General features: G+C 51.1%; 18 non-coding genes and 8 pseudogenes across 18 annotated transcripts; all 26 read right to left on the bottom strand.

The window, feature by feature from the left end:
- Window positions 1-302: 302 nt before the first annotated feature.
- On the bottom strand, window positions 303-435 carry LOC126329855 (U2 spliceosomal RNA; annotated as a pseudogene).
- Window positions 436-1,165: 730 nt separating this feature from the next.
- On the bottom strand, window positions 1,166-1,358 carry LOC126329881 (U2 spliceosomal RNA). The gene has a single exon (XR_007562573.1). It is a non-coding gene; the product is annotated as a U2 spliceosomal RNA (small nuclear RNA).
- Window positions 1,359-2,090: 732 nt separating this feature from the next.
- Window positions 2,091-2,283, bottom strand: LOC126329880 (U2 spliceosomal RNA). Its single transcript, XR_007562572.1, has one exon. It is a non-coding gene; the product is annotated as a U2 spliceosomal RNA (small nuclear RNA).
- Window positions 2,284-3,016: 733 nt separating this feature from the next.
- On the bottom strand, window positions 3,017-3,209 carry LOC126329879 (U2 spliceosomal RNA). The gene has a single exon (XR_007562571.1). It is a non-coding gene; the product is annotated as a U2 spliceosomal RNA (small nuclear RNA).
- Window positions 3,210-3,941: 732 nt separating this feature from the next.
- Window positions 3,942-4,122, bottom strand: LOC126329892 (U2 spliceosomal RNA; annotated as a pseudogene).
- Window positions 4,123-4,725: 603 nt separating this feature from the next.
- On the bottom strand, window positions 4,726-4,840 carry LOC126329852 (U2 spliceosomal RNA; annotated as a pseudogene).
- A 732-nt stretch (window positions 4,841-5,572) lies between these two features.
- Window positions 5,573-5,765, bottom strand: LOC126329878 (U2 spliceosomal RNA). The gene has a single exon (XR_007562570.1). It is a non-coding gene; the product is annotated as a U2 spliceosomal RNA (small nuclear RNA).
- Window positions 5,766-6,497: 732 nt separating this feature from the next.
- Window positions 6,498-6,690, bottom strand: LOC126329877 (U2 spliceosomal RNA). The gene has a single exon (XR_007562569.1). It is a non-coding gene; the product is annotated as a U2 spliceosomal RNA (small nuclear RNA).
- A 732-nt stretch (window positions 6,691-7,422) lies between these two features.
- Window positions 7,423-7,612, bottom strand: LOC126329891 (U2 spliceosomal RNA). The gene has a single exon (XR_007562582.1). It is a non-coding gene; the product is annotated as a U2 spliceosomal RNA (small nuclear RNA).
- A 594-nt stretch (window positions 7,613-8,206) lies between these two features.
- LOC126329851 (U2 spliceosomal RNA) lies at window positions 8,207-8,321 on the bottom strand (annotated as a pseudogene).
- Window positions 8,322-9,054: 733 nt separating this feature from the next.
- On the bottom strand, window positions 9,055-9,247 carry LOC126329876 (U2 spliceosomal RNA). The gene has a single exon (XR_007562568.1). It is a non-coding gene; the product is annotated as a U2 spliceosomal RNA (small nuclear RNA).
- Window positions 9,248-9,980: 733 nt separating this feature from the next.
- On the bottom strand, window positions 9,981-10,173 carry LOC126329875 (U2 spliceosomal RNA). Its single transcript, XR_007562567.1, has one exon. It is a non-coding gene; the product is annotated as a U2 spliceosomal RNA (small nuclear RNA).
- Window positions 10,174-10,905: 732 nt separating this feature from the next.
- Window positions 10,906-11,095, bottom strand: LOC126329890 (U2 spliceosomal RNA). Its single transcript, XR_007562581.1, has one exon. It is a non-coding gene; the product is annotated as a U2 spliceosomal RNA (small nuclear RNA).
- A 594-nt stretch (window positions 11,096-11,689) lies between these two features.
- LOC126329850 (U2 spliceosomal RNA) lies at window positions 11,690-11,804 on the bottom strand (annotated as a pseudogene).
- Window positions 11,805-12,537: 733 nt separating this feature from the next.
- LOC126329874 (U2 spliceosomal RNA) lies at window positions 12,538-12,730 on the bottom strand. Its single transcript, XR_007562566.1, has one exon. It is a non-coding gene; the product is annotated as a U2 spliceosomal RNA (small nuclear RNA).
- A 733-nt stretch (window positions 12,731-13,463) lies between these two features.
- LOC126329872 (U2 spliceosomal RNA) lies at window positions 13,464-13,656 on the bottom strand. Its single transcript, XR_007562564.1, has one exon. It is a non-coding gene; the product is annotated as a U2 spliceosomal RNA (small nuclear RNA).
- A 733-nt stretch (window positions 13,657-14,389) lies between these two features.
- On the bottom strand, window positions 14,390-14,575 carry LOC126329814 (U2 spliceosomal RNA). The gene has a single exon (XR_007562544.1). It is a non-coding gene; the product is annotated as a U2 spliceosomal RNA (small nuclear RNA).
- A 602-nt stretch (window positions 14,576-15,177) lies between these two features.
- LOC126329844 (U2 spliceosomal RNA) lies at window positions 15,178-15,292 on the bottom strand (annotated as a pseudogene).
- A 732-nt stretch (window positions 15,293-16,024) lies between these two features.
- On the bottom strand, window positions 16,025-16,217 carry LOC126329871 (U2 spliceosomal RNA). Its single transcript, XR_007562563.1, has one exon. It is a non-coding gene; the product is annotated as a U2 spliceosomal RNA (small nuclear RNA).
- Window positions 16,218-16,941: 724 nt separating this feature from the next.
- LOC126329870 (U2 spliceosomal RNA) lies at window positions 16,942-17,134 on the bottom strand. The gene has a single exon (XR_007562562.1). It is a non-coding gene; the product is annotated as a U2 spliceosomal RNA (small nuclear RNA).
- A 732-nt stretch (window positions 17,135-17,866) lies between these two features.
- Window positions 17,867-18,059, bottom strand: LOC126329869 (U2 spliceosomal RNA). The gene has a single exon (XR_007562561.1). It is a non-coding gene; the product is annotated as a U2 spliceosomal RNA (small nuclear RNA).
- Window positions 18,060-18,792: 733 nt separating this feature from the next.
- Window positions 18,793-18,985, bottom strand: LOC126329868 (U2 spliceosomal RNA). The gene has a single exon (XR_007562560.1). It is a non-coding gene; the product is annotated as a U2 spliceosomal RNA (small nuclear RNA).
- A 734-nt stretch (window positions 18,986-19,719) lies between these two features.
- LOC126329867 (U2 spliceosomal RNA) lies at window positions 19,720-19,912 on the bottom strand. Its single transcript, XR_007562559.1, has one exon. It is a non-coding gene; the product is annotated as a U2 spliceosomal RNA (small nuclear RNA).
- A 734-nt stretch (window positions 19,913-20,646) lies between these two features.
- On the bottom strand, window positions 20,647-20,822 carry LOC126329812 (U2 spliceosomal RNA; annotated as a pseudogene).
- Window positions 20,823-21,428: 606 nt separating this feature from the next.
- Window positions 21,429-21,543, bottom strand: LOC126329849 (U2 spliceosomal RNA; annotated as a pseudogene).
- Window positions 21,544-22,275: 732 nt separating this feature from the next.
- On the bottom strand, window positions 22,276-22,468 carry LOC126329866 (U2 spliceosomal RNA). The gene has a single exon (XR_007562558.1). It is a non-coding gene; the product is annotated as a U2 spliceosomal RNA (small nuclear RNA).
- Between the last annotated feature and the right edge of the window lie 415 nt (window positions 22,469-22,883).

Below are 22,883 nucleotides of genomic sequence, written 5' to 3'. Positions count from 1 at the left end.
AGCGCCAGACACGGCATCGTGTCCCATACTCAACCTACCCTGGCCGGGGTGGCCAGGGGTGGCGGATACTGCATTGCAGATCCGCAGATGTGCACGCAGCTTCTTCAGCTGCGCATCTCGGCGGCCGCAGTGGCCGCACTCGAAGACGGGAGTCGTCCTCGGGTCGTGCAGCTTCCGATAGTGGCGGAGAAGGTTCGTATGATCCTTGTACTCGCCAAAGGTAGCTCTCCCGGCCGCTTTGTTGATGAAGCAAATCCGGCAGCGGAAGACGTCCGCCGGCAGCGTCACAACAAGCTCCATCGTTTAGGTCGTGGACCTGAAACAGAAAATAGAGCCGACCGCTTCTCGGTGCATTATTCAGTCCAAATTAGCCCATATTAAGCTGATAAGAACAGATACTACACTTTGATCTTAGCCAAAAGGCCGAGAAGCGATAAGGAAAAACCGCAGTGGAAGGGCCTAAATGCTTGCAGCGTGTGCGCTCCACATGTGGGAGTGAAACATGGTGGTGCGGGCTGATATCGCAACAGGCGACCGTGGAAAACGTCGCAAAAGCAAGTGCCGGGAGGAAGGACAACTGAAGAGAGCACTCGTCAACAGCCTAGTTTTACCGTCCATGTCTAACAGTAAAGAGCGACTCCCATTTGAACGCCGCTAGCAGCCACGGCAGTGGAGAAGCCGTGAGGCCGCCCCACAGCAGCGCCAGGACGGCGCGAGCTACACCGGCGCGAGGCCGGCGCAAGCTACACCTAGCCGAGTGCTTACACCGTTCACCGCAGACTGCATATGTGTGTGTGTGCGTGTGTACACACGTATTCTGCGTGCGTGCGGCGGCGACGACGACGTTCGCGAGGAGCTAAGGTTATAACTCCAAAAAATTTAATTGAAATTATCTGTGGCCGGGCCATAAGAGACGCCAAAGGAGCATCCGACGGCGCTGTTGTGTGCCCCCATAAATTACCAGCCTAGTGTAATGTGGCTGCAAGAGCGGTCCGGCTAAAAACAAAAAAAAAAAAATAAAATAAGATAATGTTAAATTAAAAGAAATCGCAGTGTGTAAGGAGCTAACTACTGGGCACATCGACAACTCCGACAAGTTTTGCTACCAGCAGAATATCTGATCTCTGCAGAATATTATCTCATTTCAAGCTGTGTTTTAATTAATTTTAGGTGGGCCGATCCCGGCGGTACTGCAATGCCGGGCCAACCCGCGACAGAGGTGGAGCAAGCCCCTAGCACTCCGTCATGAGCCAAAAATGAGTTTAATATTCTGGTCCTGCGATGCAGGACGTATCAGATATTAAGCTGATAAGAACAGATACTACACTTTGATCTTAGCCAAAAGGCCGAGAAGCGATAAGGAAAAACCGCAGTGGAAGGGCCTAAATGCTTGCAGCGTGTGCGCTCCACATGTGGGAGTGAAACATGGTGGTGCGGGCTGATATCGCAACAGGCGACCGTGGAAAACGTCGCAAAAGCAAGTGCCGGGAGGAAGGACAACTGAAGAGAGCACTCGTCAACAGCCTAGTTTTACCGTCCATGTCTAACAGTAAAGAGCGACTCCCATTTGAACGCCGCTAGCAGCCACGGCAGTGGAGAAGCCGTGAGGCCGCCCCACAGCAGCGCCAGGACGGCGCGAGCTACACCGGCGCGAGGCCGGCGCAAGCTACACCTAGCCGAGTGCTTACACCGTTCACCGCAGACTGCATATGTGTGTGTGTGCGTGTGTACACACGTATTCTGCGTGCGTGCGGCGGCGACGACGACGTTCGCGAGGAGCTAAGGTTATAACTCCAAAAAATTTAATTGAAATTATCTGTGGCCGGGCCATAAGAGACGCCAAAGGAGCATCCGACGGCGCTGTTGTGTGCCCCCATAAATTACCAGCCTAGTGTAATGTGGCTGCAAGAGCGGTCCGGCTAAAAACAAAAAAAAAAAAAAAAAAAATAAGATAATGTTAAATTAAAAGAAATCGCAGTGTGTAAGGAGCTAACTACTGGGCACATCGACAACTCCGACAAGTTTTGCTACCAGCAGAATATCTGATCTCTGCAGAATATTATCTCATTTCAAGCTGTGTTTTAATTAATTTTAGGTGGGCCGATCCCGGCGGTACTGCAATGCCGGGCCAACCCGCGACAGAGGTGGAGCAAGCCCCTAGCACTCCGTCATGAGCCAAAAATGAGTTTAATATTCTGGTCCTGCGATGCAGGACGTATCAGATATTAAGCTGATAAGAACAGATACTACACTTTGATCTTAGCCAAAAGGCCGAGAAGCGATAAGGAAAAACCGCAGTGGAAGGGCCTAAATGCTTGCAGCGTGTGCGCTCCACATGTGGGAGTGAAACATGGTGGTGCGGGCTGATATCGCAACAGGCGACCGTGGAAAACGTCGCAAAAGCAAGTGCCGGGAGGAAGGACAACTGAAGAGAGCACTCGTCAACAGCCTAGTTTTACCGTCCATGTCTAACAGTAAAGAGCGACTCCCATTTGAACGCCGCTAGCAGCCACGGCAGTGGAGAAGCCGTGAGGCCGCCCCACAGCAGCGCCAGGACGGCGCGAGCTACACCGGCGCGAGGCCGGCGCAAGCTACACCTAGCCGAGTGCTTACACCGTTCACCGCAGACTGCATATGTGTGTGTGTGCGTGTGTACACACGTATTCTGCGTGCGTGCGGCGGCGACGACGACGTTCGCGAGGAGCTAAGGTTATAACTCCAAAAAATTTAATTGAAATTATCTGTGGCCGGGCCATAAGAGACGCCAAAGGAGCATCCGACGGCGCTGTTGTGTGCCCCCATAAATTACCAGCCTAGTGTAATGTGGCTGCAAGAGCGGTCCGGCTAAAAACAAAAAAAAAAAAAAAAAAAAATAAGATAATGTTAAATTAAAAGAAATCGCAGTGTGTAAGGAGCTAACTACTGGGCACATCGACAACTCCGACAAGTTTTGCTACCAGCAGAATATCTGATCTCTGCAGAATATTATCTCATTTCAAGCTGTGTTTTAATTAATTTTAGGTGGGCCGATCCCGGCGGTACTGCAATGCCGGGCCAACCCGCGACAGAGGTGGAGCAAGCCCCTAGCACTCCGTCATGAGCCAAAAATGAGTTTAATATTCTGGTCCTGCGATGCAGGACGTATCAGATATTAAGCTGATAAGAACAGATACTACACTTTGATCTTAGCCAAAAGGCCGAGAAGCGATAAGGAAAAACCGCAGTGGAAGGGCCTAAATGCTTGCAGCGTGTGCGCTCCACATGTGGGAGTGAAACATGGTGGTGCGGGCTGATATCGCAACAGGCGACCGTGGAAAACGTCGCAAAAGCAAGTGCCGGGAGGAAGGACAACTGAAGAGAGCACTCGTCAACAGCCTAGTTTTACCGTCCATGTCTAACAGTAAAGAGCGACTCCCATTTGAACGCCGCTAGCAGCCACGGCAGTGGAGAAGCCGTGAGGCCGCCCCACAGCAGCGCCAGGACGGCGCGAGCTACACCGGCGCGAGGCCGGCGCAAGCTACACCTAGCCGAGTGCTTACACCGTTCACCGCAGACTGCATATGTGTGTGTGTGCGTGTGTACACACGTATTCTGCGTGCGTGCGGCGGCGACGACGACGTTCGCGAGGAGCTAAGGTTATAACTCCAAAAAATTTAATTGAAATTATCTGTGGCCGGGCCATAAGAGACGCCAAAGGAGCATCCGACGGCGCTGTTGTGTGCCCCCATAAATTACCAGCCTAGTGTAATGTGGCTGCAAGAGCGGTCCGGCTAAAAACAAAAAAAAAAAAAAATAAAATAAGATAATGTTAAATTAAAAGAAATCGCAGTGTGTAAGGAGCTAACTACTGGGCACATCGACAACTCCGACAAGTTTTGCTACCAGCAGAATATCTGATCTCTGCAGAATATTATCTCATTTCAAGCTGTGTTTTAATTAATTTTAGGTGGGCCGATCCCGGCGGTACTGCAATGCCGGGCCAACCCGCGACAGAGGTGGAGCAAGCCCCTAGCACTCCGTCATGAGCCAAAAATGAGTTTAATATTCTGGTCCTGCGATGCAGGACGTATCAGATATTAAGCTGATAAGAACAGATTTTTTTTAGTCATTGAGAAAATTTGTGGAAGCGGGAAGGAACTTCTAGGAAGGTTGCTTCAGGAATATTCCGGGCCACAGTACCAATTTCGTGGTCGACGTCATCTGCCACCATCTACAGAGAGTCGTACCTCACTAGCTGGCACTGGGCCGGCGTCGTAACTAAGAATTATCTATAGATAATAGGAGATCTTGGGTTTACCCGGAGTGCAGTGGCGCACTCCGGCCAAGATGAGAAGGTCATAAGTTTGTATCAACCCCGGGCGGAGACCCAGACGAAGCTGGCCGGGGGAAAAATAGGAAGACGAACAGAGCGGAAGGCACATACGTCGCTACCAACTCTGCCGCCGGTGTCGACAGTATAAACTGGACACACACGAGACCGGTCTGCATCTGCCACGGCAGGAGGATCAGATGGGACGGCTACATCTGCCTCTGCGGGTGGTTCAGATGGGGCCTGAGCATCTCGCCACCCTTAGTCAAAATCGGGAGAAAAAAAATGGAGGGAAGAAGTATCACATGCAGCGCAGGTCTGGCAGTTACGAAGGCGCTTGCTGCCCTCACAGCAAGGCCAACCACGATCCAGACCGTGCACGCCGCAACTTCGTCATAGTCGGGTGCCGGGAGAGCAATGACTAAAGAAAATACATCGCATATCAGTGCGTTTCGTATCCGAATTTACCAGCATTAAGCTGATAAGAACAGATACTACACTTTGATCTTAGCCAAAAGGCCGAGAAGCGATAAGGAAAAACCGCAGTGGAAGGGCCTAAATGCTTGCAGCGTGTGCGCTCCACATGTGGGAGTGAAACATGGTGGTGCGGGCTGATATCGCAACAGGCGACCGTGGAAAACGTCGCAAAAGCAAGTGCCGGGAGGAAGGACAACTGAAGAGAGCACTCGTCAACAGCCTAGTTTTACCGTCCATGTCTAACAGTAAAGAGCGACTCCCATTTGAACGCCGCTAGCAGCCACGGCAGTGGAGAAGCCGTGAGGCCGCCCCACAGCAGCGCCAGGACGGCGCGAGCTACACCGGCGCGAGGCCGGCGCAAGCTACACCTAGCCGAGTGCTTACACCGTTCACCGCAGACTGCATATGTGTGTGTGTGCGTGTGTACACACGTATTCTGCGTGCGTGCGGCGGCGACGACGACGTTCGCGAGGAGCTAAGGTTATAACTCCAAAAAATTTAATTGAAATTATCTGTGGCCGGGCCATAAGAGACGCCAAAGGAGCATCCGACGGCGCTGTTGTGTGCCCCCATAAATTACCAGCCTAGTGTAATGTGGCTGCAAGAGCGGTCCGGCTAAAAACAAAAAAAAAAAAAAAAAAAATAAGATAATGTTAAATTAAAAGAAATCGCAGTGTGTAAGGAGCTAACTACTGGGCACATCGACAACTCCGACAAGTTTTGCTACCAGCAGAATATCTGATCTCTGCAGAATATTATCTCATTTCAAGCTGTGTTTTAATTAATTTTAGGTGGGCCGATCCCGGCGGTACTGCAATGCCGGGCCAACCCGCGACAGAGGTGGAGCAAGCCCCTAGCACTCCGTCATGAGCCAAAAATGAGTTTAATATTCTGGTCCTGCGATGCAGGACGTATCAGATATTAAGCTGATAAGAACAGATACTACACTTTGATCTTAGCCAAAAGGCCGAGAAGCGATAAGGAAAAACCGCAGTGGAAGGGCCTAAATGCTTGCAGCGTGTGCGCTCCACATGTGGGAGTGAAACATGGTGGTGCGGGCTGATATCGCAACAGGCGACCGTGGAAAACGTCGCAAAAGCAAGTGCCGGGAGGAAGGACAACTGAAGAGAGCACTCGTCAACAGCCTAGTTTTACCGTCCATGTCTAACAGTAAAGAGCGACTCCCATTTGAACGCCGCTAGCAGCCACGGCAGTGGAGAAGCCGTGAGGCCGCCCCACAGCAGCGCCAGGACGGCGCGAGCTACACCGGCGCGAGGCCGGCGCAAGCTACACCTAGCCGAGTGCTTACACCGTTCACCGCAGACTGCATATGTGTGTGTGTGCGTGTGTACACACGTATTCTGCGTGCGTGCGGCGGCGACGACGACGTTCGCGAGGAGCTAAGGTTATAACTCCAAAAAATTTAATTGAAATTATCTGTGGCCGGGCCATAAGAGACGCCAAAGGAGCATCCGACGGCGCTGTTGTGTGCCCCCATAAATTACCAGCCTAGTGTAATGTGGCTGCAAGAGCGGTCCGGCTAAAAACAAAAAAAAAAAAAAAAAAAATAAGATAATGTTAAATTAAAAGAAATCGCAGTGTGTAAGGAGCTAACTACTGGGCACATCGACAACTCCGACAAGTTTTGCTACCAGCAGAATATCTGATCTCTGCAGAATATTATCTCATTTCAAGCTGTGTTTTAATTAATTTTAGGTGGGCCGATCCCGGCGGTACTGCAATGCCGGGCCAACCCGCGACAGAGGTGGAGCAAGCCCCTAGCACTCCGTCATGAGCCAAAAATGAGTTTAATATTCTGGTCCTGCGATGCAGGACGTATCAGATATTAAGCTGATAAGAACAGATACTACACTTTGATCTTAGCCAAAAGGCCGAGAAGCGATAAGGAAAAACCGCAGTGGAAGGGCCTAAATGCTTGCAGCGTGTGCGCTCCACATGTGGGAGTGAAACATGGTGGTGCGGGCTGATATCGCAACAGGCGACCGTGGAAAACGTCGCAAAAGCAAGTGCCGGGAGGAAGGACAACTGAAGAGAGCACTCGTCAACAGCCTAGTTTTACCGTCCATGTCTAACAGTAAAGAGCGACTCCCATTTGAACGCCGCTAGCAGCCACGGCAGTGGAGAAGCCGTGAGGCCGCCCCACAGCAGCGCCAGGACGGCGCGAGCTACACCGGCGCGAGGCCGGCGCAAGCTACACCTAGCCGAGTGCTTACACCGTTCACCGCAGACTGCATATGTGTGTGTGTGCGTGTGTACACACGTATTCTGCGTGCGTGCGGCGGCGACGACGACGTTCGCGAGGAGCTAAGGTTATAACTCCAAAAAATTTAATTGAAATTATCTGTGGCCGGGCCATAAGAGACGCCAAAGGAGCATCCGACGGCGCTGTTGTGTGCCCCCATAAATTACCAGCCTAGTGTAATGTGGCTGCAAGAGCGGTCCGGCTAAAAACAAAAAAAAAAAAAAATAAAATAAGATAATGTTAAATTAAAAGAAATCGCAGTGTGTAAGGAGCTAACTACTGGGCACATCGACAACTCCGACAAGTTTTGCTACCAGCAGAATATCTGATCTCTGCAGAATATTATCTCATTTCAAGCTGTGTTTTAATTAATTTTAGGTGGGCCGATCCCGGCGGTACTGCAATGCCGGGCCAACCCGCGACAGAGGTGGAGCAAGCCCCTAGCACTCCGTCATGAGCCAAAAATGAGTTTAATATTCTGGTCCTGCGATGCAGGACGTATCAGATATTAAGCTGATAAGAACAGATTTTTTTTAGTCATTGAGAAAATTTTTGGAAGCGGGAAGGAACTTCTAGGAAGGTTGCTTCAGGAATATTCCGGGCCACAGTACCAATTTCGTGGTCGACGTCATCTGCCACCATCTACAGAGAGTCGTACCTCACTAGCTGGCACTGGGCCGGCGTCGTAACTAAGAATTATCTATAGATAATAGGAGATCTTGGGTTTACCCGGAGTGCAGTGGCGCACTCCGGCCAAGATGAGAAGGTCATAAGTTTGTATCAACCCCGGGCGGAGACCCAGACGAAGCTGGCCGGGGGAAAAATAGGAAGACGAACAGAGCGGAAGGCACATACGTCGCTACCAACTCTGCCGCCGGTGTCGACAGTATAAACTGGACACACACGAGACCGGTCTGCATCTGCCACGGCAGGAGGATCAGATGGGACGGCTACATCTGCCTCTGCGGGTGGTTCAGATGGGGCCTGAGCATCTCGCCACCCTTAGTCAAAATCGGGAGAAAAAAAATGGAGGGAAGAAGTATCACATGCAGCGCAGGTCTGGCAGTTACGAAGGCGCTTGCTGCCCTCACAGCAAGGCCAACCACGATCCAGACCGTGCACGCCGCAACTTCGTCATAGTCGGGTGCCGGGAGAGCAATGACTAAAGAAAATACATCGCATATCAGTGCGTTTCGTATCCGAATTTACCAGCATTAAGCTGATAAGAACAGATACTACACTTTGATCTTAGCCAAAAGGCCGAGAAGCGATAAGGAAAAACCGCAGTGGAAGGGCCTAAATGCTTGCAGCGTGTGCGCTCCACATGTGGGAGTGAAACATGGTGGTGCGGGCTGATATCGCAACAGGCGACCGTGGAAAACGTCGCAAAAGCAAGTGCCGGGAGGAAGGACAACTGAAGAGAGCACTCGTCAACAGCCTAGTTTTACCGTCCATGTCTAACAGTAAAGAGCGACTCCCATTTGAACGCCGCTAGCAGCCACGGCAGTGGAGAAGCCGTGAGGCCGCCCCACAGCAGCGCCAGGACGGCGCGAGCTACACCGGCGCGAGGCCGGCGCAAGCTACACCTAGCCGAGTGCTTACACCGTTCACCGCAGACTGCATATGTGTGTGTGTGCGTGTGTACACACGTATTCTGCGTGCGTGCGGCGGCGACGACGACGTTCGCGAGGAGCTAAGGTTATAACTCCAAAAAATTTAATTGAAATTATCTGTGGCCGGGCCATAAGAGACGCCAAAGGAGCATCCGACGGCGCTGTTGTGTGCCCCCATAAATTACCAGCCTAGTGTAATGTGGCTGCAAGAGCGGTCCGGCTAAAAACAAAAAAAAAAAAAAAAAAAAATAAGATAATGTTAAATTAAAAGAAATCGCAGTGTGTAAGGAGCTAACTACTGGGCACATCGACAACTCCGACAAGTTTTGCTACCAGCAGAATATCTGATCTCTGCAGAATATTATCTCATTTCAAGCTGTGTTTTAATTAATTTTAGGTGGGCCGATCCCGGCGGTACTGCAATGCCGGGCCAACCCGCGACAGAGGTGGAGCAAGCCCCTAGCACTCCGTCATGAGCCAAAAATGAGTTTAATATTCTGGTCCTGCGATGCAGGACGTATCAGATATTAAGCTGATAAGAACAGATACTACACTTTGATCTTAGCCAAAAGGCCGAGAAGCGATAAGGAAAAACCGCAGTGGAAGGGCCTAAATGCTTGCAGCGTGTGCGCTCCACATGTGGGAGTGAAACATGGTGGTGCGGGCTGATATCGCAACAGGCGACCGTGGAAAACGTCGCAAAAGCAAGTGCCGGGAGGAAGGACAACTGAAGAGAGCACTCGTCAACAGCCTAGTTTTACCGTCCATGTCTAACAGTAAAGAGCGACTCCCATTTGAACGCCGCTAGCAGCCACGGCAGTGGAGAAGCCGTGAGGCCGCCCCACAGCAGCGCCAGGACGGCGCGAGCTACACCGGCGCGAGGCCGGCGCAAGCTACACCTAGCCGAGTGCTTACACCGTTCACCGCAGACTGCATATGTGTGTGTGTGCGTGTGTACACACGTATTCTGCGTGCGTGCGGCGGCGACGACGACGTTCGCGAGGAGCTAAGGTTATAACTCCAAAAAATTTAATTGAAATTATCTGTGGCCGGGCCATAAGAGACGCCAAAGGAGCATCCGACGGCGCTGTTGTGTGCCCCCATAAATTACCAGCCTAGTGTAATGTGGCTGCAAGAGCGGTCCGGCTAAAAACAAAAAAAAAAAAAAAAAAAAATAAGATAATGTTAAATTAAAAGAAATCGCAGTGTGTAAGGAGCTAACTACTGGGCACATCGACAACTCCGACAAGTTTTGCTACCAGCAGAATATCTGATCTCTGCAGAATATTATCTCATTTCAAGCTGTGTTTTAATTAATTTTAGGTGGGCCGATCCCGGCGGTACTGCAATGCCGGGCCAACCCGCGACAGAGGTGGAGCAAGCCCCTAGCACTCCGTCATGAGCCAAAAATGAGTTTAATATTCTGGTCCTGCGATGCAGGACGTATCAGATATTAAGCTGATAAGAACAGATACTACACTTTGATCTTAGCCAAAAGGCCGAGAAGCGATAAGGAAAAACCGCAGTGGAAGGGCCTAAATGCTTGCAGCGTGTGCGCTCCACATGTGGGAGTGAAACATGGTGGTGCGGGCTGATATCGCAACAGGCGACCGTGGAAAACGTCGCAAAAGCAAGTGCCGGGAGGAAGGACAACTGAAGAGAGCACTCGTCAACAGCCTAGTTTTACCGTCCATGTCTAACAGTAAAGAGCGACTCCCATTTGAACGCCGCTAGCAGCCACGGCAGTGGAGAAGCCGTGAGGCCGCCCCACAGCAGCGCCAGGACGGCGCGAGCTACACCGGCGCGAGGCCGGCGCAAGCTACACCTAGCCGAGTGCTTACACCGTTCACCGCAGACTGCATATGTGTGTGTGTGCGTGTGTACACACGTATTCTGCGTGCGTGCGGCGGCGACGACGACGTTCGCGAGGAGCTAAGGTTATAACTCCAAAAAATTTAATTGAAATTATCTGTGGCCGGGCCATAAGAGACGCCAAAGGAGCATCCGACGGCGCTGTTGTGTGCCCCCATAAATTACCAGCCTAGTGTAATGTGGCTGCAAGAGCGGTCCGGCTAAAAACAAAAAAAAAAAAAAATAAAATAAGATAATGTTAAATTAAAAGAAATCGCAGTGTGTAAGGAGCTAACTACTGGGCACATCGACAACTCCGACAAGTTTTGCTACCAGCAGAATATCTGATCTCTGCAGAATATTATCTCATTTCAAGCTGTGTTTTAATTAATTTTAGGTGGGCCGATCCCGGCGGTACTGCAATGCCGGGCCAACCCGCGACAGAGGTGGAGCAAGCCCCTAGCACTCCGTCATGAGCCAAAAATGAGTTTAATATTCTGGTCCTGCGATGCAGGACGTATCAGATATTAAGCTGATAAGAACAGATTTTTTTTAGTCATTGAGAAAATTTTTGGAAGCGGGAAGGAACTTCTAGGAAGGTTGCTTCAGGAATATTCCGGGCCACAGTACCAATTTCGTGGTCGACGTCATCTGCCACCATCTACAGAGAGTCGTACCTCACTAGCTGGCACTGGGCCGGCGTCGTAACTAAGAATTATCTATAGATAATAGGAGATCTTGGGTTTACCCGGAGTGCAGTGGCGCACTCCGGCCAAGATGAGAAGGTCATAAGTTTGTATCAACCCCGGGCGGAGACCCAGACGAAGCTGGCCGGGGGAAAAATAGGAAGACGAACAGAGCGGAAGGCACATACGTCGCTACCAACTCTGCCGCCGGTGTCGACAGTATAAACTGGACACACACGAGACCGGTCTGCATCTGCCACGGCAGGAGGATCAGATGGGACGGCTACATCTGCCTCTGCGGGTGGTTCAGATGGGGCCTGAGCATCTCGCCACCCTTAGTCAAAATCGGGAGAAAAAAAATGGAGGGAAGAAGTATCACATGCAGCGCAGGTCTGGCAGTTACGAAGGCGCTTGCTGCCCTCACAGCAAGGCCAACCACGATCCAGACCGTGCACGCCGCAACTTCGTCATAGTCGGGTGCCGGGAGAGCAATGACTAAAGAAAATACATCGCATATCAGTGCGTTTCGTATCCGAATTTACCAGCATTAAGCTGATAAGAACAGATACTACACTTTGATCTTAGCCAAAAGGCCGAGAAGCGATAAGGAAAAACCGCAGTGGAAGGGCCTAAATGCTTGCAGCGTGTGCGCTCCACATGTGGGAGTGAAACATGGTGGTGCGGGCTGATATCGCAACAGGCGACCGTGGAAAACGTCGCAAAAGCAAGTGCCGGGAGGAAGGACAACTGAAGAGAGCACTCGTCAACAGCCTAGTTTTACCGTCCATGTCTAACAGTAAAGAGCGACTCCCATTTGAACGCCGCTAGCAGCCACGGCAGTGGAGAAGCCGTGAGGCCGCCCCACAGCAGCGCCAGGACGGCGCGAGCTACACCGGCGCGAGGCCGGCGCAAGCTACACCTAGCCGAGTGCTTACACCGTTCACCGCAGACTGCATATGTGTGTGTGTGCGTGTGTACACACGTATTCTGCGTGCGTGCGGCGGCGACGACGACGTTCGCGAGGAGCTAAGGTTATAACTCCAAAAAATTTAATTGAAATTATCTGTGGCCGGGCCATAAGAGACGCCAAAGGAGCATCCGACGGCGCTGTTGTGTGCCCCCATAAATTACCAGCCTAGTGTAATGTGGCTGCAAGAGCGGTCCGGCTAAAAACAAAAAAAAAAAAAAAAAAAAATAAGATAATGTTAAATTAAAAGAAATCGCAGTGTGTAAGGAGCTAACTACTGGGCACATCGACAACTCCGACAAGTTTTGCTACCAGCAGAATATCTGATCTCTGCAGAATATTATCTCATTTCAAGCTGTGTTTTAATTAATTTTAGGTGGGCCGATCCCGGCGGTACTGCAATGCCGGGCCAACCCGCGACAGAGGTGGAGCAAGCCCCTAGCACTCCGTCATGAGCCAAAAATGAGTTTAATATTCTGGTCCTGCGATGCAGGACGTATCAGATATTAAGCTGATAAGAACAGATACTACACTTTGATCTTAGCCAAAAGGCCGAGAAGCGATAAGGAAAAACCGCAGTGGAAGGGCCTAAATGCTTGCAGCGTGTGCGCTCCACATGTGGGAGTGAAACATGGTGGTGCGGGCTGATATCGCAACAGGCGACCGTGGAAAACGTCGCAAAAGCAAGTGCCGGGAGGAAGGACAACTGAAGAGAGCACTCGTCAACAGCCTAGTTTTACCGTCCATGTCTAACAGTAAAGAGCGACTCCCATTTGAACGCCGCTAGCAGCCACGGCAGTGGAGAAGCCGTGAGGCCGCCCCACAGCAGCGCCAGGACGGCGCGAGCTACACCGGCGCGAGGCCGGCGCAAGCTACACCTAGCCGAGTGCTTACACCGTTCACCGCAGACTGCATATGTGTGTGTGTGCGTGTGTACACACGTATTCTGCGTGCGTGCGGCGGCGACGACGACGTTCGCGAGGAGCTAAGGTTATAACTCCAAAAAATTTAATTGAAATTATCTGTGGCCGGGCCATAAGAGACGCCAAAGGAGCATCCGACGGCGCTGTTGTGTGCCCCCATAAATTACCAGCCTAGTGTAATGTGGCTGCAAGAGCGGTCCGGCTAAAAACAAAAAAAAAAAAAAAAAAAAATAAGATAATGTTAAATTAAAAGAAATCGCAGTGTGTAAGGAGCTAACTACTGGGCACATCGACAACTCCGACAAGTTTTGCTACCAGCAGAATATCTGATCTCTGCAGAATATTATCTCATTTCAAGCTGTGTTTTAATTAATTTTAGGTGGGCCGATCCCGGCGGTACTGCAATGCCGGGCCAACCCGCGACAGAGGTGGAGCAAGCCCCTAGCACTCCGTCATGAGCCAAAAATGAGTTTAATATTCTGGTCCTGCGATGCAGGACGTATCAGATATTAAGCTGATAAGAACAGATACTACACTTTGATCTTAGCCAAAAGGCCGAGAAGCGATAAGGAAAAACCGCAGTGGAAGGGCCTAAATGCTTGCAGCGTGTGCGCTCCACATGTGGGAGTGAAACATGGTGGTGCGGGCTGATATCGCAACAGGCGACCGTGGAAAACGTCGCAAAAGCAAGTGCCGGGAGGAAGGACAACTGAAGAGAGCACTCGTCAACAGCCTAGTTTTACCGTCCATGTCTAACAGTAAAGAGCGACTCCCATTTGAACGCCGCTAGCAGCCACGGCAGTGGAGAAGCCGTGAGGCCGCCCCACAGCAGCGCCAGGACGGCGCGAGCTACACCGGCGCGAGGCCGGCGCAAGCTACACCTAGCCGAGTGCTTACACCGTTCACCGCAGACTGCATATGTGTGTGTGTGCGTGTGTACACACGTATTCTGCGTGCGTGCGGCGGCGACGACGACGTTCGCGAGGAGCTAAGGTTATAACTCCAAAAAATTTAATTGAAATTATCTGTGGCCGGGCCATAAGAGACGCCAAAGGAGCATCCGACGGCGCTGTTGTGTGCCCCCATAAATTACCAGCCTAGTGTAATGTGGCTGCAAGAGCGGTCCGGCTAAAAACAAAAAAAAAAAAAAAAAAAAATAAGATAATGTTAAATTAAAAGAAATCGCAGTGTGTAAGGAGCTAACTACTGGGCACATCGACAACTCCGACAAGTTTTGCTACCAGCAGAATATCTGATCTCTGCAGAATATTATCTCATTTCAAGCTGTGTTTTAATTAATTTTAGGTGGGCCGATCCCGGCGGTACTGCAATGCCGGGCCAACCCGCGACAGAGGTGGAGCAAGCCCCTAGCACTCCGTCATGAGCCAAAAATGAGTTTAATATTCTGGTCCTGCGATGCAGGACGTATCAGATATTAAGCTGATAAGAACAGATATTTTTTTTTTTAGTCATTGAGAGAATTTTTGGAAGCGGGAAGGAACTTCTAGGAAGGTTGCTTCAGGAATATTCCGGACCACAGTACCAGTTTCGTGGTCGACGTCATCTGCCACCATCTACAGAGAGTCGTGCCTCACTAGCTGGTACTGGGCCGGCGTCGTAACTAAGAATTATCTATAGATAATAGGAGATCTTGGGTTTACCCGGAGTGCAGTGGCGCACTCCGGCCAAGATGAGAAGGTCATAAGTTTGTATCAACCCCGGGCGGAGACCCAGACGAAGCTGGCCGGGGGAAAAATAGGAAGACGAACAGAGCGGAAGGCACATACGTCGCTACCAACTCTGCCGCCGGTGTCGACAGTATAAACTGGACACACACGAGACCGGTCTGCATCTGCCACGGCAGGAGGATCAGATGGGACGGCTACATCTGCCTCTGCGGGTGGTTCAGATGGGGCCTGAGCATCTCGCCACCCTTAGTCAAAATCGGGAGAAAAAAATAGAGGGAAGAAGTATCACATGCAGCGCAGGTCTGGCAGTTACGAAGGCGCTTGCTGCCCTCACAGCAAGGCCAACCACGATCCGGACCGTGCACGCTGCAACTTCGTCATAGTCGGGTGCCGGGAGAGCAATGACTAAAGAAAATACATCGCATATCAGTGCGTTTCGTATCCGAATTTACCAGCATTAAGCTGATAAGAACAGATACTACACTTTGATCTTAGCCAAAAGGCCGAGAAGCGATAAGGAAAAACCGCAGTGGAAGGGCCTAAATGCTTGCAGCGTGTGCGCTCCACATGTGGGAGTGAAACATGGTGGTGCGGGCTGATATCGCAACAGGCGACCGTGGAAAACGTCGCAAAAGCAAGTGCCGGGAGGAAGGACAACTGAAGAGAGCACTCGTCAACAGCCTAGTTTTACCGTCCATGTCTAACAGTAAAGAGCGACTCCCATTTGAACGCCGCTAGCAGCCACGGCAGTGGAGAAGCCGTGAGGCCGCCCCACAGCAGCGCCAGGACGGCGCGAGCTACACCGGCGCGAGGCCGGCGCAAGCTACACCTAGCCGAGTGCTTACACCGTTCACCGCAGACTGCATATGTGTGTGTGTGCGTGTGTACACACGTATTCTGCGTGCGTGCGGCGGCGACGACGACGTTCGCGAGGAGCTAAGGTTATAACTCCAAAAAATTTAATTGAAATTATCTGTGGCCGGGCCATAAGAGACGCCAAAGGAGCATCCGACGGCGCTGTTGTGTGCCCCCATAAATTACCAGCCTAGTGTAATGTGGCTGCAAGAGCGGTCCGGCTAAAAACAAAAAAAAAAAAAAAAAAAATAAGATAATGTTAAATTAAAAGAAATCGCAGTGTGTAAGGAGCTAACTACTGGGCACATCGACAACTCCGACAAGTTTTGCTACCAGCAGAATATCTGATCTCTGCAGAATATTATCTCATTTCAAGCTGTGTTTTAATTAATTTTAGGTGGGCCGATCCCGGCGGTACTGCAATGCCGGGCCAACCCGCGACAGAGGTGGAGCAAGCCCCTAGCACTCCGTCATGAGCCAAAAATGAGTTTAATATTCTGGTCCTGCGATGCAGGACGTATCAGATATTAAGCTGATAAGAACAGATACTACACTTTGATCTTAGCCAAAAGGCCGAGAAGCGATAAGGAAAAACCGCAGTGGAAGGGCCTAAATGCTTGCAGCGTGTGCGCTCCACATGTGGGAGTGAAACATGGTGGTGCGGGCTGATATCGCAACAGGCGACCGTGGAAAACGTCGCAAAAGCAAGTGCCGGGAGGAAGGACAACTGAAGAGAGCACTCGTCAACAGCCTAGTTTTACCGTCCATGTCTAACAGTAAAGAGCGACTCCCATTTGAACGCCGCTAGCAGCCACGGCAGTGGAGAAGCCGTGAGGCCGCCCCACAGCAGCGCCAGGACGGCGCGAGCTACACCGGCGCGAGGCCGGCGCAAGCTACACCTAGCCGAGTGCTTACACCGTTCACCGCAGACTGCATATGTGTGTGTGTGCGTGTGTACACACGTATTCTGCGTGCGTGCGGCGGCGACGACGACGTTCGCGAGGAGCTAAGGTTATAACTCCAAAAAATTTAATTGAAATTATCTGTGGCCGGGCCATAAGAGACGCCAAAGGAGCATCCGACGGCGCTGTTGTGTGCCCCCATAAATTACCAGCCTAGTGTAATGTGGCTGCAAGAGCGGTCCGGCTAAAAACAAAAAAAAAAAATAAGATAATGTTAAATTAAAAGAAATCGCAGTGTGTAAGGAGCTAACTACTGGGCACATCGACAACTCCGACAAGTTTTGCTACCAGCAGAATATCTGATCTCTGCAGAATATTATCTCATTTCAAGCTGTGTTTTAATTAATTTTAGGTGGGCCGATCCCGGCGGTACTGCAATGCCGGGCCAACCCGCGACAGAGGTGGAGCAAGCCCCTAGCACTCCGTCATGAGCCAAAAATGAGTTTAATATTCTGGTCCTGCGATGCAGGACGTATCAGATATTAAGCTGATAAGAACAGATACTACACTTTGATCTTAGCCAAAAGGCCGAGAAGCGATAAGGAAAAACCGCAGTGGAAGGGCCTAAATGCTTGCAGCGTGTGCGCTCCACATGTGGGAGTGAAACATGGTGGTGCGGGCTGATATCGCAACAGGCGACCGTGGAAAACGTCGCAAAAGCAAGTGCCGGGAGGAAGGACAACTGAAGAGAGCACTCGTCAACAGCCTAGTTTTACCGTCCATGTCTAACAGTAAAGAGCGACTCCCATTTGAACGCCGCTAGCAGCCACGGCAGTGGAGAAGCCGTGAGGCCGCCCCACAGCAGCGCCAGGACGGCGCGAGCTACACCGGCGCGAGGCCGGCGCAAGCTACACCTAGCCGAGTGCTTACACCGTTCACCGCAGACTGCATATGTGTGTGTGTGCGTGTGTACACACGTATTCTGCGTGCGTGCGGCGGCGACGACGACGTTCGCGAGGAGCTAAGGTTATAACTCCAAAAAATTTAATTGAAATTATCTGTGGCCGGGCCATAAGAGACGCCAAAGGAGCATCCGACGGCGCTGTTGTGTGCCCCCATAAATTACCAGCCTAGTGTAATGTGGCTGCAAGAGCGGTCCGGCTAAAAACAAAAAAAAAAAAAAATAAAATAAGATAATGTTAAATTAAAAGAAATCGCAGTGTGTAAGGAGCTAACTACTGGGCACATCGACAACTCCGACAAGTTTTGCTACCAGCAGAATATCTGATCTCTGCAGAATATTATCTCATTTCAAGCTGTGTTTTAATTAATTTTAGGTGGGCCGATCCCGGCGGTACTGCAATGCCGGGCCAACCCGCGACAGAGGTGGAGCAAGCCCCTAGCACTCCGTCATGAGCCAAAAATGAGTTTAATATTCTGGTCCTGCGATGCAGGACGTATCAGATATTAAGCTGATAAGAACAGATACTACACTTTGATCTTAGCCAAAAGGCCGAGAAGCGATAAGGAAAAACCGCAGTGGAAGGGCCTAAATGCTTGCAGCGTGTGCGCTCCACATGTGGGAGTGAAACATGGTGGTGCGGGCTGATATCGCAACAGGCGACCGTGGAAAACGTCGCAAAAGCAAGTGCCGGGAGGAAGGACAACTGAAGAGAGCACTCGTCAACAGCCTAGTTTTACCGTCCATGTCTAACAGTAAAGAGCGACTCCCATTTGAACGCCGCTAGCAGCCACGGCAGTGGAGAAGCCGTGAGGCCGCCCCACAGCAGCGCCAGGACGGCGCGAGCTACACCGGCGCGAGGCCGGCGCAAGCTACACCTAGCCGAGTGCTTACACCGTTCACCGCAGACTGCATATGTGTGTGTGTGCGTGTGTACACACGTATTCTGCGTGCGTGCGGCGGCGACGACGACGTTCGCGAGGAGCTAAGGTTATAACTCCAAAAAATTTAATTGAAATTATCTGTGGCCGGGCCATAAGAGACGCCAAAGGAGCATCCGACGGCGCTGTTGTGTGCCCCCATAAATTACCAGCCTAGTGTAATGTGGCTGCAAGAGCGGTCCGGCTAAAAACAAAAAAAAAAAAAAAAAAAAATAAGATAATGTTAAATTAAAAGAAATCGCAGTGTGTAAGGAGCTAACTACTGGGCACATCGACAACTCCGACAAGTTTTGCTACCAGCAGAATATCTGATCTCTGCAGAATATTATCTCATTTCAAGCTGTGTTTTAATTAATTTTAGGTGGGCCGATCCCGGCGGTACTGCAATGCCGGGCCAACCCGCGACAGAGGTGGAGCAAGCCCCTAGCACTCCGTCATGAGCCAAAAATGAGTTTAATATTCTGGTCCTGCGATGCAGGACGTATCAGATATTAAGCTGATAAGAACAGATACTACACTTTGATCTTAGCCAAAAGGCCGAGAAGCGATAAGGAAAAACCGCAGTGGAAGGGCCTAAATGCTTGCAGCGTGTGCGCTCCACATGTGGGAGTGAAACATGGTGGTGCGGGCTGATATCGCAACAGGCGACCGTGGAAAACGTCGCAAAAGCAAGTGCCGGGAGGAAGGACAACTGAAGAGAGCACTCGTCAACAGCCTAGTTTTACCGTCCATGTCTAACAGTAAAGAGCGACTCCCATTTGAACGCCGCTAGCAGCCACGGCAGTGGAGAAGCCGTGAGGCCGCCCCACAGCAGCGCCAGGACGGCGCGAGCTACACCGGCGCGAGGCCGGCGCAAGCTACACCTAGCCGAGTGCTTACACCGTTCACCGCAGACTGCATATGTGTGTGTGTGCGTGTGTACACACGTATTCTGCGTGCGTGCGGCGGCGACGACGACGTTCGCGAGGAGCTAAGGTTATAACTCCAAAAAATTTAATTGAAATTATCTGTGGCCGGGCCATAAGAGACGCCAAAGGAGCATCCGACGGCGCTGTTGTGTGCCCCCATAAATTACCAGCCTAGTGTAATGTGGCTGCAAGAGCGGTCCGGCTAAAAACAAAAAAAAAAAAAAAAAAAAAATAAGATAATGTTAAATTAAAAGAAATCGCAGTGTGTAAGGAGCTAACTACTGGGCACATCGACAACTCCGACAAGTTTTGCTACCAGCAGAATATCTGATCTCTGCAGAATATTATCTCATTTCAAGCTGTGTTTTAATTAATTTTAGGTGGGCCGATCCCGGCGGTACTGCAATGCCGGGCCAACCCGCGACAGAGGTGGAGCAAGCCCCTAGCACTCCGTCATGAGCCAAAAATGAGTTTAATATTCTGGTCCTGCGATGCAGGACGTATCAGATATTAAGCTGATAAGAACAGATACTACACTTTGATCTTAGCCAAAAGGCCGAGAAGCGATAAGGAAAAACCGCAGTGGAAGGGCCTAAATGCTTGCAGCGTGTGCGCTCCACATGTGGGAGTGAAACATGGTGGTGCGGGCTGATATCGCAACAGGCGACCGTGGAAAACGTCGCAAAAGCAAGTGCCGGGAGGAAGGACAACTGAAGAGAGCACTCGTCAACAGCCTAGTTTTACCGTCCATGTCTAACAGTAAAGAGCGACTCCCATTTGAACGCCGCTAGCAGCCACGGCAGTGGAGAAGCCGTGAGGCCGCCCCACAGCAGCGCCAGGACGGCGCGAGCTACACCGGCGCGAGGCCGGCGCAAGCTACACCTAGCCGAGTGCTTACACCGTTCACCGCAGACTGCATATGTGTGTGTGTGCGTGTGTACACACGTATTCTGCGTGCGTGCGGCGGCGACGACGACGTTCGCGAGGAGCTAAGGTTATAACTCCAAAAAATTTAATTGAAATTATCTGTGGCCGGGCCATAAGAGACGCCAAAGGAGCATCCGACGGCGCTGTTGTGTGCCCCCATAAATTACCAGCCTAGTGTAATGTGGCTGCAAGAGCGGTCCGGCTAAAAACAAAAAAAAAAAAAAAAAAAAAATAAGATAATGTTAAATTAAAAGAAATCGCAGTGTGTAAGGAGCTAACTACTGGGCACATCGACAACTCCGACAAGTTTTGCTACCAGCAGAATATCTGATCTCTGCAGAATATTATCTCATTTCAAGCTGTGTTTTAATTAATTTTAGGTGGGCCGATCCCGGCGGTACTGCAATGCCGGGCCAACCCGCGACAGAGGTGGAGCAAGCCCCTAGCACTCCGTCATGAGCCAAAAATGAGTTTAATATTCTGGTCCTGCGATGCAGGACGTATCAGATATTAAGCTGATAAGAACAGATTTTTTTAGTCATTGAGAGAATTTTTGGAAGCGGGAAGGAACTTCTAGGAAGGTTGCTTCAGGAATATTCCGGGCCACAGTACCAGTTTCGTGGTCGACGTCATCTGCCACCATCTACAGAGAGTCGTGCCTCACTAGCTGGCACTGGGCCGGCGTCGTAACTAAGAATTATCTATAGATAATAGGAGATCTTGGGTTTACCCGGAGTGCAGTGGCGCACTCCGGCCAAGATGAGAAGGTCATAAGTTTGTATCAACCCCGGGCGGAGACCCAGACGAAGCTGGCCGGGGGAAAAATAGGAAGACGAACAGAGCGGAAGGCACATACGTCGCTACCAACTCTGCCGCCGGTGTCGACAGTATAAACTGGACACACACGAGACCGGTCTGCATCTGCCACGGCAGGAGGATCAGATGGGACGGCTACATCTGCCTCTGCGGGTGGTTCAGATGGGGCCTGAGCATCTCGCCACCCTTAGTCAAAATCGGGAGAAAAAAATGGAGGGAAGAAGTATCACATGCAGCGCAGGTCTGGCAGTTACGAAGGCGCTTGCTGCCCTCACAGCAAGGCCAACCACGATCCAGACCGTGCACGCCGCAACTTCGTCATAGTCGGGTGCCGGGAGAGCAATGACTAAAGAAAATACATCGCATATCAGTGCGTTTCGTATCCGAATTTACCAGCATTAAGCTGATAAGAACAGATACTACACTTTGATCTTAGCCAAAAGGCCGAGAAGCGATAAGGAAAAACCGCAGTGGAAGGGCCTAAATGCTTGCAGCGTGTGCGCTCCACATGTGGGAGTGAAACATGGTGGTGCGGGCTGATATCGCAACAGGCGACCGTGGAAAACGTCGCAAAAGCAAGTGCCGGGAGGAAGGACAACTGAAGAGAGCACTCGTCAACAGCCTAGTTTTACCGTCCATGTCTAACAGTAAAGAGCGACTCCCATTTGAACGCCGCTAGCAGCCACGGCAGTGGAGAAGCCGTGAGGCCGCCCCACAGCAGCGCCAGGACGGCGCGAGCTACACCGGCGCGAGGCCGGCGCAAGCTACACCTAGCCGAGTGCTTACACCGTTCACCGCAGACTGCATATGTGTGTGTGTGCGTGTGTACACACGTATTCTGCGTGCGTGCGGCGGCGACGACGACGTTCGCGAGGAGCTAAGGTTATAACTCCAAAAAATTTAATTGAAATTATCTGTGGCCGGGCCATAAGAGACGCCAAAGGAGCATCCGACGGCGCTGTTGTGTGCCCCCATAAATTACCAGCCTAGTGTAATGTGGCTGCAAGAGCGGTCCGGCTAAAAACAAAAAAAAAAAAAAATAAAATAAGATAATGTTAAATTAAAAGAAATCGCAGTGTGTAAGGAGCTAACTACTGGGCACATCGACAACTCCGACAAGTTTTGCTACCAGCAGAATATCTGATCTCTGCAGAATATTATCTCATTTCAAGCTGTGTTTTAATTAATTTTAGGTGGGCCGATCCCGGCGGTACTGCAATGCCGGGCCAACCCGCGACAGAGGTGGAGCAAGCCCCTAGCACTCCGTCATGAGCCAAAAATGAGTTTAATATTCTGGTCCTGCGATGCAGGACGTATCAGATATTAAGCTGATAAGAACAGATACTACACTTTGATCTTAGCCAAAAGGCCGAGAAGCGATAAGGAAAAACCGCAGTGGAAGGGCCTAAATGCTTGCAGCGTGTGCGCTCCACATGTGGGAGTGAAACATGGTGGTGCGGGCTGATATCGCAACAGGCGACCGTGGAAAACGTCGCAAAAGCAAGTGCCGGGAGGAAGGACAACTGAAGAGAGCACTCGTCAACAGCCTAGTTTTACCGTCCATGTCTAACAGTAAAGAGCGACTCCCATTTGAACGCCGCTAGCAGCCACGGCAGTGGAGAAGCCGTGAGGCCGCCCCACAGCAGCGCCAGGACGGCGCGAGCTACACCGGCGCGAGGCCGGCGCAAGCTACACCTAGCCGAGTGCTTACACCGTTCACCGCAGACTGCATATGTGTGTGTGTGCGTGTGTACACACGTATTCTGCGTGCGTGCGGCGGCGACGACGACGTTCGC

This window comes from Schistocerca gregaria, unplaced genomic scaffold, assembly GCF_023897955.1.
Source record: "Schistocerca gregaria isolate iqSchGreg1 unplaced genomic scaffold, iqSchGreg1.2 ptg001219l, whole genome shotgun sequence".
NCBI lineage: Eukaryota > Metazoa > Arthropoda > Insecta > Orthoptera > Acrididae > Schistocerca > Schistocerca gregaria.
The sequence above is the reverse complement of the archived record's forward strand: the minus strand, read 5'-3'. Positions and strand labels throughout refer to the sequence as shown.